The sequence below is a fragment of the Sinohyriopsis cumingii genome, chromosome 4 (assembly GCF_028554795.1).
Source record: "Sinohyriopsis cumingii isolate HCF-2022 chromosome 4, ASM2855479v2, whole genome shotgun sequence".
Taxonomy (NCBI): domain Eukaryota; kingdom Metazoa; phylum Mollusca; class Bivalvia; order Unionida; family Unionidae; genus Sinohyriopsis; species Sinohyriopsis cumingii.
Window position 1 is genome coordinate 59,449,577 of NC_142964.1, and position 13,126 is coordinate 59,462,702.

General features: G+C 38.9%; 1 long non-coding RNA gene across 1 annotated transcript; it reads left to right on the forward strand.

The window, feature by feature from the left end:
- Nucleotides 1-5,133: 5,133 nt before the first annotated feature.
- Nucleotides 5,134-6,568, forward strand: LOC149801239 (uncharacterized). Its single transcript, XR_016420446.1, has 2 exons — nucleotides 5,134-5,294; nucleotides 6,011-6,568. It is a non-coding gene; the product is annotated as an uncharacterized LOC149801239 (long non-coding RNA).
- The last annotated feature ends 6,558 nt before the right edge of the window (nucleotides 6,569-13,126 follow it).

A 13,126-nucleotide genomic window follows, 5' to 3' on the forward strand; every position in this document is an offset into this window, starting at 1 on the left:
ATAGCTGGTCTAAGGATGGAAACATGGGAGAAGACCCCAACAAAAACAACTCTCCAGTGACAAGCTATTCGAAATTACCTTATTGTACGGGGTTTCCATTTGAACTTCTGGAATCCCCTTTTGATGATAACTATTTAAATTACACATTTGACTTTTTTTAGCCACCACTATTACAATTATGGGAAAAAATTATAATAGATCACTTAACTGAACAGGGTTATATGTGCTCACTGATTGACTTATACGTTTCGGACATATTTAGTACTGTGCACACTACATTCTAAACTTCAACAAATTATGTAAATTTTGAATACATACATACATACATACATACATACATACATACATACATATATATATATATATATATATATATATATATATATATATATATATATATATATATATATATATATTCAAAATTTACATTGAATTGCATGCAAGGATAGGCAAGCTAGATGACAAGCTGTCAACAAACGGACCGATATGAGGAAATGCCTCTGAAAAATGGAACAAGCTCAGGGACACGATAAGAGAAACAGATATGGCGACCCTGGGCCCAAAGAAGCGAATCCATCAAGACTGGTTCGACGAGAACAACGATGCCATTGAAGATCTGCTTGCCAGAAAGAACATAGCATTCATGGACTGGCAGAATGACACAAACTCCATCAGCAAAAAAGACCGCTTCAAAGTCTATCAAGCTGAGGCTCAGAGGGAAATCCGCAAGATGCATGACCATTGGTGAGAAAAGAAAGCTGATGAAGTGCAAAGTTATGCTGACACTAACAACTCCAAAGAGTTCTATAACACCATCAGGTCAATCTTCAGCCACGCAAAGTCCAGCTCTGCGCCCTTGCTCGCTGCAGATGGCATTACACTACTAAAGGACAAGAAAATATGGAAAGAACACTTTAGTCAGCTCCTAAACATGCCTCGTCGGTCAGCCAATCTGTTCTTGACCAAATACCGCAGCAGCCAACGCACGACCAACTGGATATTCCACCAACGATGGAGGAGTTGAGGAGGGCCATTAAACAAATTAACTGTGGCAGGGCACCTGGAAAGGATGGTATCCCAGCGGAGGTGTACAAGGCTCTCAGTGAACAGACTCTGGAGGCATTACACGATGTGCTAATCAGCATGTGGACGGAAGAAGAGATGCCAAACGACCTCAGGGACGCATCAATCATGACCGTCTATAAAAATAAAGGCACACGTGTGGACTGCAGTAACTACAGAGGCATCTCCCTGCTGTCCATAGCTGGCAAAATACTTGCTTGCATCATCCTCAACAGGCTTATTGCGGCAGTGTCAGAAGATAACCTCCCCGAGTCTCAGTGTGGTTTTCGCCCAGACCGCAGCACCGCTGACGTGATCTTCGCAGTGAGACAAGTCCAAGAGAAGTGCCTTGAGCAGAACATGAATCTGTATGCTGTCTTCGTGGACCTGACAAAGGCTTTTGATACAGTCAACAGAGACGCACTGTGGGTAGTACTCAAAAAACTTGGTTGTTCTTAGAAGTTTACCAACCTCATTCGGCTCCTCCACGTTGACATGACTGGAGAGATTCTCTCAGACGGTGAACCCTCTGAGAAATTCCCAATATCTAATGGTGTCAAACAGGGCTGTGTACTTGCTCCGATACTCCGATACTCTTCAACCTCTTCTTCTCACAGGTACTGTTCCATGCCATCCGTGACCTTGACATTGGCATCTACATTAGGTATCGCCTGGATGGATCAGTGTTTGATCTCCGTCGCCTAGCTGAAAAACAAAGACGCTAGAAAGACTCATCATTGAAGCACTCTTTGCAGATGACTGTGCCCTCATGGCCCATGAAGAGACTCACCTACAGGCAATCATGGACAGATTCTCTGAAGCCTCCAACTTATTTGGACTCACAATCAGCCTAGGAAAGACAGAAGTCCTCTTCCAGCCCGCCCCAACCACTGTCCCCTCATAACCCTGTATCACCATTGGCGACACGCAGCTGAAGAATGTGGACAGTTTCAAATACCTTGGCAGCACAATATCTAGTGACGGCTCCATGGACAAAGAAATCCCTGCGAGGATCCAAAAAGGCAGTCAAGCACTCGGACGACTTCGAACCAAGGTTTTGCAGCACAAGGACATACGCCTGTCAACAAAGATGAAAGTGTACAATGCAGTTGTCCTCACGTCTCTCGTATGGCTGTGAAACGTGGACACTCTACCGAAGACATATCAGTCAGTTGGAACAATTCCACCAGCACTCCCTGAGATCCATTATGCGGATCAAGTGGCAGAACCAAATCACCAACCAGGAAGTCCTTGACAGAGCCAACACAACAAGCATCGAAGCCAAACTAATCCAGGCCCAGTTTCGTTGGACTGGCCATGTCATCCGCATGGATCAAAGCAGAATCCCAAAGCAGTTGTTCTATGGCGAGCTAGCCCAGGGAAACCGAAACCAAGGCCGCCCTCATAAGAGGTACAAAGACAACCTCAAGATGAACATCAAATGGACAGACCTCCAACCCCGCCAGCTCGAGTTCGCTGCCTTAGACAGAAGCCATTGGCGAGCGCTGACCAGAAAAGCCTGTTCCACCTTTGAGGATGACCGCCGCCAGCGTCTTGCTGCAATTCGGGAGAGACGTCACGGAACTGTATCACAAAAACCACCAACCACCGGTGTCCCATGCCCCACCTGCAACCGCCTGTGTGCATCGGAATTTAGACTCAGGAGCCACATGCGCGTCCACCGTTGAATGAGATCGCACAACTTGTCTTCCTCGACTCGAGAGACTACCATTATTATATATTATTATTATATATATATAGTGATAGCCCGACTGGGCGAAGCGAAATTCGATATACAAATACATCACTGGCGTTTCAATTCATGATCTCCTGCAGCTTTGCGCGACTGAACATGCTTTTCTCAAACTTGGGGTCCACCGGACATTGTATACCAACTCGAAATTAATTAATTAGTGTGGCGCAAGCACAACCAAATTAAACACATCGCTCATGACCAGAAGGTCGAAAGCGCCGTTATTCCATACTGTGCCACTGACAGATTCGCACATGGCAGTATCTGCCCGTAAACGACTATCCGTTGTTTTCACTCACAAAACGTGTGTACTTGCACATCCGCCATGTTGAGTCCCTAGCCCCGCAAACCGGCACCTAATAACATTGTTCTTTCAGCATAATTACGAAGACACGTCTCATTTTGTGCGTAAGAATATAATAATACATCACATTATGTTGTTCCTGTCAGCCGCACGAGACCGAATACGTGACTGTTCTACTTGTTTTCTTCAAGTAAAACATTTAAATTTCAACCATCTTTGGTATTCTTTCATAAAAAAATTAGATCGGTTAATAAACAAACGCATACACAAAAGGATACACAAACAAGTAAAAACATGTAACAATTTTCAATTTTCGTGGACTGAAAATCATTTGGTTATCGTTCAAGTTAAAAAGCTAGTTGTTAAAATATAATTTTATATTTCTAAAAACATTTCAGGAATACTTCGTTTTGACATTCGACACAAAGTCATGTTCCGTTAGGCACGTGTCTCGTTTGAACACACTGAAGATGAAACTTCTTTGAATGGTTATCGCTTTGATTCAGTATCATCCTACGTCCATCATTTCCACCACAAATACAATATCTGACCATACTAATTAAACTGGTTTGTCAACTGTCTTTGGCACAAACACTTGTAGATGAGAAAAGTATTTGTACATACCTGTTCTGGCATAAAACACATGCTATGAAATTTTCATCCGTAACTGATATTGTATCCCTAAAATCATTGTCCGGAAATACTCTTTCAAGATGACAATCTTAGGGATATGATACGAAACACTTTAAAAATGTCAATATTGTCTGTTTGTAAAAAAAAAAAAAAAAAAATGCGTTTCTATTTGATAGCAATATGCACGATTACGGTTCAACTTTACTATTTTACTATTCTGTCTTTCGATATAAGCAAGGCAACTTCCAGCTTTATTTTTATTTTCATGCTATAGGGCACTTAATTTCAAGTATAATCTATGTATCCTTTCGATGAAGTAAATGTCCTTGTCGACAGTTGAATCGTATTATCTTGAATATACATGATGACTAATGTTGACATGGGTTTGTTAGGGACTCAAGATGGCGACGGAAGGTGCGCGCGTGTTGCATTGTGGGTATTTGCGTACTGAATTGTGATGTCTGTGAAAACAACCCATAAGTCTAACAACACTACCACCAAAAAGCTTACCCTTATTAAGTTAAACATATTCGTGTGGAGAATTAATTGACAAACCAATTTTTTTAAATACAAAATCACCAAAAAATAAATAATAAAAAAAACAACAAAAACCTACATTTGTAACGAAGATTGGAGATTGATGCATAATTTATTAATTTTCCATTTCGCCTATCTGTCATTGAAAGGAGTGCACAATGAAACTGGCAAACAAATATAAGTAGGTGCATACAAATAGAAGTAGGTGCAAACAAATAGAAGTTTGTGCATACAAATAGAAGTAGGTGCAAACAAATAGAAGTAGGTGCATACAAATAGAAGTAGGTGCATACAAGTTGGTAAGAAGAAGAGTAGATGTAAGAATAAAATAAAGGAAGTAAAGAACAAACGAACGAACGAATTTAGCAATTATAATGGCTCTAAGGAAGTGGAGACAATTGGGATAATTGCGAAATATGCAAATTTACACACGAATGAGAATAAACGAGAGGATAATGAAAGACTATAACATTTCGCAAAATGGACATTATAATTGTACCGAAACCAGAAATGGATCTGAAAGATGCAAATTACGACAGTGAGCAGAGTTTGCTATTTTTTTTTAATATGAAATTTACTGTTTTATTAGACCGAACAAAAACAAAAAAACAGTTATCTTCATAGTCGAGAAATCATTATTCTCCCCAAATTAGAGGACTTGAAGTCTACTAAACAAGTCTTTGTTTGCTTTAAATACTAAACATTTTTAGTACTTTATCTTTGAGTGTTATTTTGTACACACTGATATGAGTATGGCAAGATAGTTCGCAAGGTATATGTCAGCGTAAGCACTGTGTACACACAGATTTTGTTCTCGATGTCCGAAAGCAATGTGGCGGTACGTGCCCGGTGTAGGTAGATGACGTCGTATGCTATTTATAGCAGCAACCAGGTGAATTTGTAACCTGAGCGATTCAGATAACGTAATTTCCCAAAATAAAGAGCTAAATAAACGAAGGACGGTATTCAACAATGAATGGACGACTTCACAGCCTTGGGTATCAGGTGGTACATTTTCCATATTGTTAAATTTTGCCTCAGGTCTACTTAGTTACCTAATTATAGGTGGTGATGGGTGTAGGTGGGTGGGTGCCTGTGTTGATGCAATTGTTTTTTTTTTTAGTAATAGTGGTTGTAGTTGTGGTTGATGTCATGTTTTTTTTATATTCATTTTGGAAAATATGACAAGGAATGATAATTACTCTTACATTTACGTAGTATAAGCCGAAGAGAAAAATAGTTTGTTCGGTAGACTTAATTTAATTGGGTGCTGCCCTAATAACTTTTCATTTATCTTTTCTGTTTATCCATGTAGGAAAAAGAAGTTTTTGTCTTGTAATTTTACATCTTTTTCAAACATGTAAATACAATATGTTGAATTATCCCTTCATTTATATTTGAAATATTTCTACAACCATAGATAACTAGTTTTCAGATGGCATGTAATACATGATAAATTAAGTGTGGTATTTGTTATCAGTACATAGCTTCATTAATAAGTGAATGTCAGAAATGCAGATAAAAACAAAATAGCCTCAATCGGTGGGCTATTTTGAGCAAGCTTCACGAATGACACAGATTAACTCTATACCTTTGACATTTGGAATAAATATATCCTGGATTGTTTCATCTTTATGGTTACTAAAGCAATGACGTCGAAAATTTTGTATTTTTTGCACATCCATTAATAAATGTTATGTTCAATGTTTTCTGTTGTTCAGACTGTGTAAGGTCATTCTGTACATTTAAATAAGCAAGAGTGTGTTATGGAAAAGCTAACAATGCTGAATTACCCTGACAAAGGATGCTGAATTACCTTGACACAGGATGCTGAATTACCCTGACAAAGGATACTGAATTACCATGACACAGGATGCTGAATTACCATGACACAGGATGCTGAATTACCATGACACAGGATGACACAGGATGCTGAATTACCATGACACAGGATGCTGAATTACCATGACACAAGATGCTGAATTACTTTGACATAGGATGCTGAATTACCATGACACAGGATGCTGAATTACTTTGACATAGGATGCTGGATTACCTTGACACAGGATGCTGAATTACTTTGACATAGGATGCTGAATTACCTTACGACAATCTGTTCAAAAAGGCTTTTGTTAAAATACTTTCATTTTAATGCCACATTCAAAATACTTATGGAAGTGAAGAAACAATGGGTAGCATTTATTTAAATTCAAAGACAAATGTGTTTGATATTAAATCATGTTATAACTTACGGAAATAAAGAATACCTTGTAAATATTTGTACGTCTTTTATTATTTAACATTAATATGAATGTTTGACTTCTATATAGTGTGTTTGTTGTTTTACAAACATTTTGATGCTGTCAAATATTTCTGTGGAGATAAATGCCTGAGGCTTGCGCTTCAGCGAGTCACATTTTCTGGCAAAATTGACAGGTCTCTCGCATGCATGGATTCTTACGGCTGGCCGACCTTCCTGAGAGAATCCTTTAAAACTGTCATTATTTATCTTATTTTCTTTCAAAAGCACTTCCGCAAGCAGAACAAAAAGAAGGAAACAATAAAAAAAGAAAAAAAAAAACACCCACCCACCCACTCCTAAAAACGAAACAGCTAATTTAGGTGGGTGGGTCTCTCTCTCTCTCTCTCTCTCTCTGTCTCTCTCAGGTTTAATCTTAAATTCAGACTAATCATTCCAATGGTTAACCTTACTTAATACTAACAGACTGGTTGTTTCCTCAGAGAGATATGAAACTCTTAGGTTTAATCTTAAATTCAGACTAATCATTCCAATGGTTAATCTTACTTAATACTAACAGACTGGTTGTTTCTTCAGAGAGATATGAAAGGAATATCTTGCCCCCACCCCAGATAGACTAATTTGGGAGCCGATGGAGGGCCTATCGGAACGGTTGTCAGCCGGTTGGAGAGTCCATTTTGTCGGAACAACTTCGAGTGTCAGCTGGTTGGGGTTCAGTCAGTTGTGGGTCTCTTTGTGACGTTTGTTAACCCGTTTAAAACACCTGGCAGAGTTCAGAAAACGTAATGTGTTATGCTGGTGTGGTATGGCACTGGAACATGGACCGATTACAGCAGTGGTGAACAACAACCGGCCCGCGAACATGTTCTGTCCGGCCCTCAGAGCAAATTAAAACAACACAGAAATATGACCCGTGAACAGTAATTATATTGAAGAAATTATTGTTTGCGGCCTTCGAGTGGTCTTAGAAAATGCAATCTGGCCCTCGGCCGAAAAAGGTTGTGCACCCCTGGATTACAGGATATATGCGAGCTGTGATGGCAATAATATGGTAAGAGACACCAAGGGAGTAGATAACAGCATGGAGACATTTATGTTATCTGTGAAACACAAGCAAACCCAAAATAAATTAGGGAATTGGGTTGACATATGTAAATCTTTAATGGGGTTACACACACACACACACACACACACACACACAAAGATAGATAGATAGATAGATAGATAGATAGATAGATAGATAGATATTGTTAAAACTATATGGTCTTAAACTTGGTAACATAACAGAAAAGAAGCACAAATAATTTATTTTCTAAGAAGTCAAAGTAAGCAAGGCCGACGGGGGGTGGGGGGGGGTGCAACTCAGGGACCCGGTCTCGTACGGAGGCCCTGGGACGAACAACACTTTTTTAATTTTATAAAAGAAAAATATTATTAGAACAAAACCTAAGAGGGGTCCGGGTGTTTCTTACCCCAGGGTCCCTGATCGCTCTCTACGGCCCTGAAAGTAAATATTCAAAAAGACACGTACCGTATAGTCTATCAGAAGTCACAATATCAACTGAATATAAGTAACTGTATTTTGTACCGTGGTATTTCTAAACATATCCCACCGCTCCGGTGGCCTAGTGGTTAGAGCGTCCGCCTCGGATGCGGGAGGTCGTGGGTTCGATCCCCGACCGCGTCATACCAGAGACTTACAAAGATGGTACTAACAGCTGCCTCGCTTGGCGTTCAGCATTAAGAGGTTAGTGTTATGACTGGTCGGCCTGGTGTCAGGATAATGTGACTGGGTGGGACATCATGCTACATGTCTGCGGCATGATGCCCCAGTGCTAAGACATCACTATAAACTGCCACATTGCAGACATCGTAGCGATATGACTGAAAAATTGTTAAAGCTACGTAAAAAATCAAAATCACATCACATCTAAACATATTACAATGCGTACCACAATATATCGCAATTATATTAGGGAACACCAGTTTAATATTTTGGGGCACTGCCTGACACTTTTTACATTAAAAAATTCCGTTTCTCGTTGCTGAAGAAAAAATATCTTGCTTTGATTTAATGCAACATAATGCCAAATGATATCCATTATATTAGTTGAAATTAATTCATTATGTTGAGATAACAGAAAATATTTCAGCTTAAAAGAAAATAACAAACATTATGTGAAAATCAAACAGAAAACAATTGTTCCTTTCGAAAATCTTAGGATGGTTCACAGTCTTACAAAGAAACACATGTGGTTTATATATTAGCATACGCTAGTAAATAACATATTTCTATAAAAGATTTCTATAAAAGATTTCCCAGTTAGCTATTTTCCATTTCAATCACGGTACCCCAGTTTGCTATATTCTGATTCAAATCAGGGTATCCCAGTTTGCTATATTTCAATTCTAATCATGGTATCCCAGTTTGCTTTATTCCGATTCGAATCACGATCAACTTATAAGTAGTAAATTGGATGAAGGTCATGTTCCATTAACATTTTGATTCACCAATTCACCAATCAAAGTTCAGCTACCATTAATAAAGAAACAAAAATCATTATTCAGAACATATCGTAATTTTTTTTTATATGCAATCATTTCTCAATGGCTACTAAAATAAGATACTGGGGAATTGCAAAGGTCAACGTGAATTTGCATTTTCTCGGTACCTCTCTGATCACCGTTCTGTCGTAGATCGCGATTTTAATCATATTGCCATTCACTGATGATGAGTGAAGGTAATTCACTTTTTCGGAGAAACTTTTGCTGAACTTACAGCACATCTGTTCTTTGATCTAGTGTCGTCACTTTACTCGCCTGTCGTTTAAACGTTATGGATGGATCACAAAGGGATATACAAAAACACTTGCTTATAAATCTTGCGTTTTCTAAGTAAATATGTTTTCCTTTCAAACTATAACAACGTAATTAAGTTTTTACTTTGTGGTTTAATTTTTCTATTAGATTGAAAATATCTAACATTGTGCATGTCATAGGTCTCTTGCTTCGCTGTCTAGAGGGTCGTCAAAATTAGTTCTTTGGCTGAGATTACGTAATAACTCAAATTCAGTCTGAATTCAGAATACTCAACGACTGACTGACAGGTGGAGCTTGGCAATTGTCAGTGACAAACGCACGCGCGCGCGCGCGCACACACACACACACACACACACAGAGCATGCATATATGTACAAATGCAATCTTCTACAGGTATACAACCATTTCATTGCTACCGGTTTTAAACACATTAATACAGAGGGTTTAACAGTTTTTGAAGTTACTAATCCACTCTTTTGTTGCAGTGTAGACCTTTGTAACAACGTTGCTATTGTTGTTGGTGATCTTCGCTTTCTACTTCTTCCTCTTTGTGTTCATGAAATGAGATTCAACAAGTAATGAAGTAATGAACTTTGTCATAAGCGTCCAAGGACCAAACACGTGATTTATTACTAAAATGTCCTTTACTCATGAAAAATGTCGCATAAAATAAATATCATACTTTTGGAATTCAAATGCACCTTTAATGCAGGTAGACATCTTGCACTGCAAACCGTGCGTTAATGAGTGAAATAAAAGCTGAGGATAACAAATAGGGGAATTGAAAATAATCCCAAATATCCCACCCTCTACATATTAATCATCTTCGCTAGCCAAGGTTCCGATACGATAACCCTATCTACACCTTGAAATGGTGCTTTGTCCTAGCGACAGCTATTGGATTTCATGAGTTGCCTACCTTCGTATGTAATGGTAACCAACCAAAAGCGTGTTGCATTGTACATCGGCCGCAAATGGTGGAGGGAATTGACCTAAAAAGGATACTTTGGAAGCTTAACATCGAAAGTATGACTATATACCAGAGGGAAGCCATTGCAGGTCTAGCTGAGTGAAAGGTATTGTGCAAACACGGACTGCACTGGAAAAGTGCTTATTTATCAGTCCATACATGTTGTGTGCTCCCTTGGCTCGATCATGTTGCAACAGTGTTCAAATTTGAACAACTTAGTTTTGATTGGATGTGGTGGCATAGACTCGAGGCACATCAATATCTGCTCGATACGCCAAGGTGTAGATAGGGTTTTCACATCGGAACGGTGGTTAGCGAAGATGTATATTATTATGCTGAAGAGGTGCCGAGTCCAGAGAAGTTCGTTTATGGTACATAATTTGTAAACTAGTACGTGCCTAATGTCATAGTTAAGATAAGAAATCAAGGATCATTTTATTGACAAAAAATGTAAGAATGCTTTAATGTAATTTAATTTAATTTTTTTTTTACAAAGATAGAGGGACAAGATGGATGCTGAATTTTCTTACAGACTTTGCACTATGGTGGTTTTTGTGTTTTTTAAAACCACTTTACACATTTTATATGCAAGATGCATACATAAGATTTACATGTATATTACTCTCTCAATGCGTTGAACATTGCATTGCTACTAATTTTATTTTCGCTATTTTATTTTATGAACCCATTTTGACATTTTACAATTTAAATTCTTAGGAGACTTAAGAGTACTAGAGCTTTTAACTGATATTATCTTTGTTACGATGAAACATAGTTGATGGGGGTTTATAGTACTAATATTAGCAAAGTATTGCATCTTACAAAGGCCGATAAATCAGCCCTTCACCCGTGATGATGTTGATTTTCGGTCGAGGGGATGGTAACACATATTCATTAAAAGCTGCAATTATCTGCATTCAAATTTGGCTGCACACATCGGTGTACATTTTATACACTTACTGGTATTTTTCACGGCTGTGAAGCTACCGTCAGCCGTAGAGTTCTTTTGGTGACATGTACATTACATATTACATTTGTGGAGCATATCATACGTTTGGTGACTTGTAAATAAACCTGGAATAGCACAACTACATGTCCTATGGTCATTTTGAATTTCGCGCTTGATATGGCTGTTGCCAATTACCGGTATGTGTCTAAAGTGTACGCATGTTTGTTCCAGAAAGATTTGCATGCAGCAAAATTGCACCTTTAAATGAACAGGTCACATGAGACCCACATATCGTCCATCAGTATCAATACAGATTGGGGGGTTGGGTTGATTTATCGGAATACATCTTACTGTGAATTTATGGTACAAATACACTGGTCAACAGTGAAATCATTACTGACTTGAAAAGGCCCTAATCTGTAGTATTTTGGTGTGCCGAACACGAATATAACCGTGAAAAATTTGTATTGGCTCTCATTTTGAAGATATTCATATACCTCATTTTCTATGTTTCACTGTGTAAATTTCTCCAGTAGGACTGCAGCAACATCCGGAATAATGATGTAACATTGCATAATACCATCATGCTCACATCATCCACAGTTGATTGCATCATTTTCTGATGCAATGCAATACTAATGCCATGCGGCTGCTGAAGTAAGTTGACGTCAGCAGTGTACTATACATGTGTAGGCCTATTATACTAATGCCAGGCGGCTGCTGAAGCTGACGTAAGCAGTGTACTATATAAAGCCCAATCAGATAGGTTCAGCATTTAAAATATTTTAGACGTTGTGCGAGACAGTTCAAGCTACTGTTACATAAAACTTATTATTTTATCCATTTACGTACAATAAAGAACAGTAATGCCTCGAAAGTGTGTTAATACCGCGGACAATTTTTGCTATATTTGTGGGGAAGTGACATTTGCCAACCAGAAGAAAAGTATCAATTCTCAAGTGAAGAAGGCATATCATCTTTACTTCGGATGCAAGGTTGGTGACCAAGACAAGCCTTGGGCTCCGCATATATGCTGTGCTACATGTACAACACAGCTTTCACAGTGGTTGAATTGCAAAAGGTCATCAATGCCGTTTGCAGTCCCAATGGTGTGGAGAGAGCCAAGCAACCACCTAAATGACTGTTACTTCTGCTTGGTTCCTCCTCTTTCCGGCGGAATAACGAAGCGAAAGAAGTCGAGAATAGTCTACCCAAACATTCCGTCTGCATTGAGACCAGTTCCACATGGTGAGGGACTTCCTATTCCAGAACCTCCAGCAGAATATTCTCTTGATTCATCTGACGAAGACAAAGGTGAGTCGACCTGTTCTTCTCCTGGTCCATCAGCATGCAGTGATCCAGATTTTCACTGTGGTGCATCATCAACCCCACACAGAATAACACAGGAAGAACTAAATGACCTGATTCGTGATTTGGACTTATCAAAGAACAAGGCAGAATTGCTAGGATCAAGACTCCAACAATGGAATCTTCTAGAAGAAGATGTCACAATTACTGCATATCGAAAGCGCCACCAGCAATTGGAGCCTTTCTTCAGAAAGGAAAGTAATCTGATATTCTGTTCCGATATTGAGGGCCTCATGAATGCTTTAAAAATCACTCATGACCCACAAGAATGGAGACTATTTGTGGACTCTTCGAAACTGAGTCTCAAGGCTGTGCTTTTGCACAATAGAAACATTCTTCCATCTATTCCAGTAGCGTATGCTGTCCACATGAAAGAGACATACGATAACTTAAGGCAGCTACTGAATTCCATTGAGTATAACAAGTACAGCTGGCACCTCTGTGGTGATTTGAAGGTAGTTGCCCTTTTA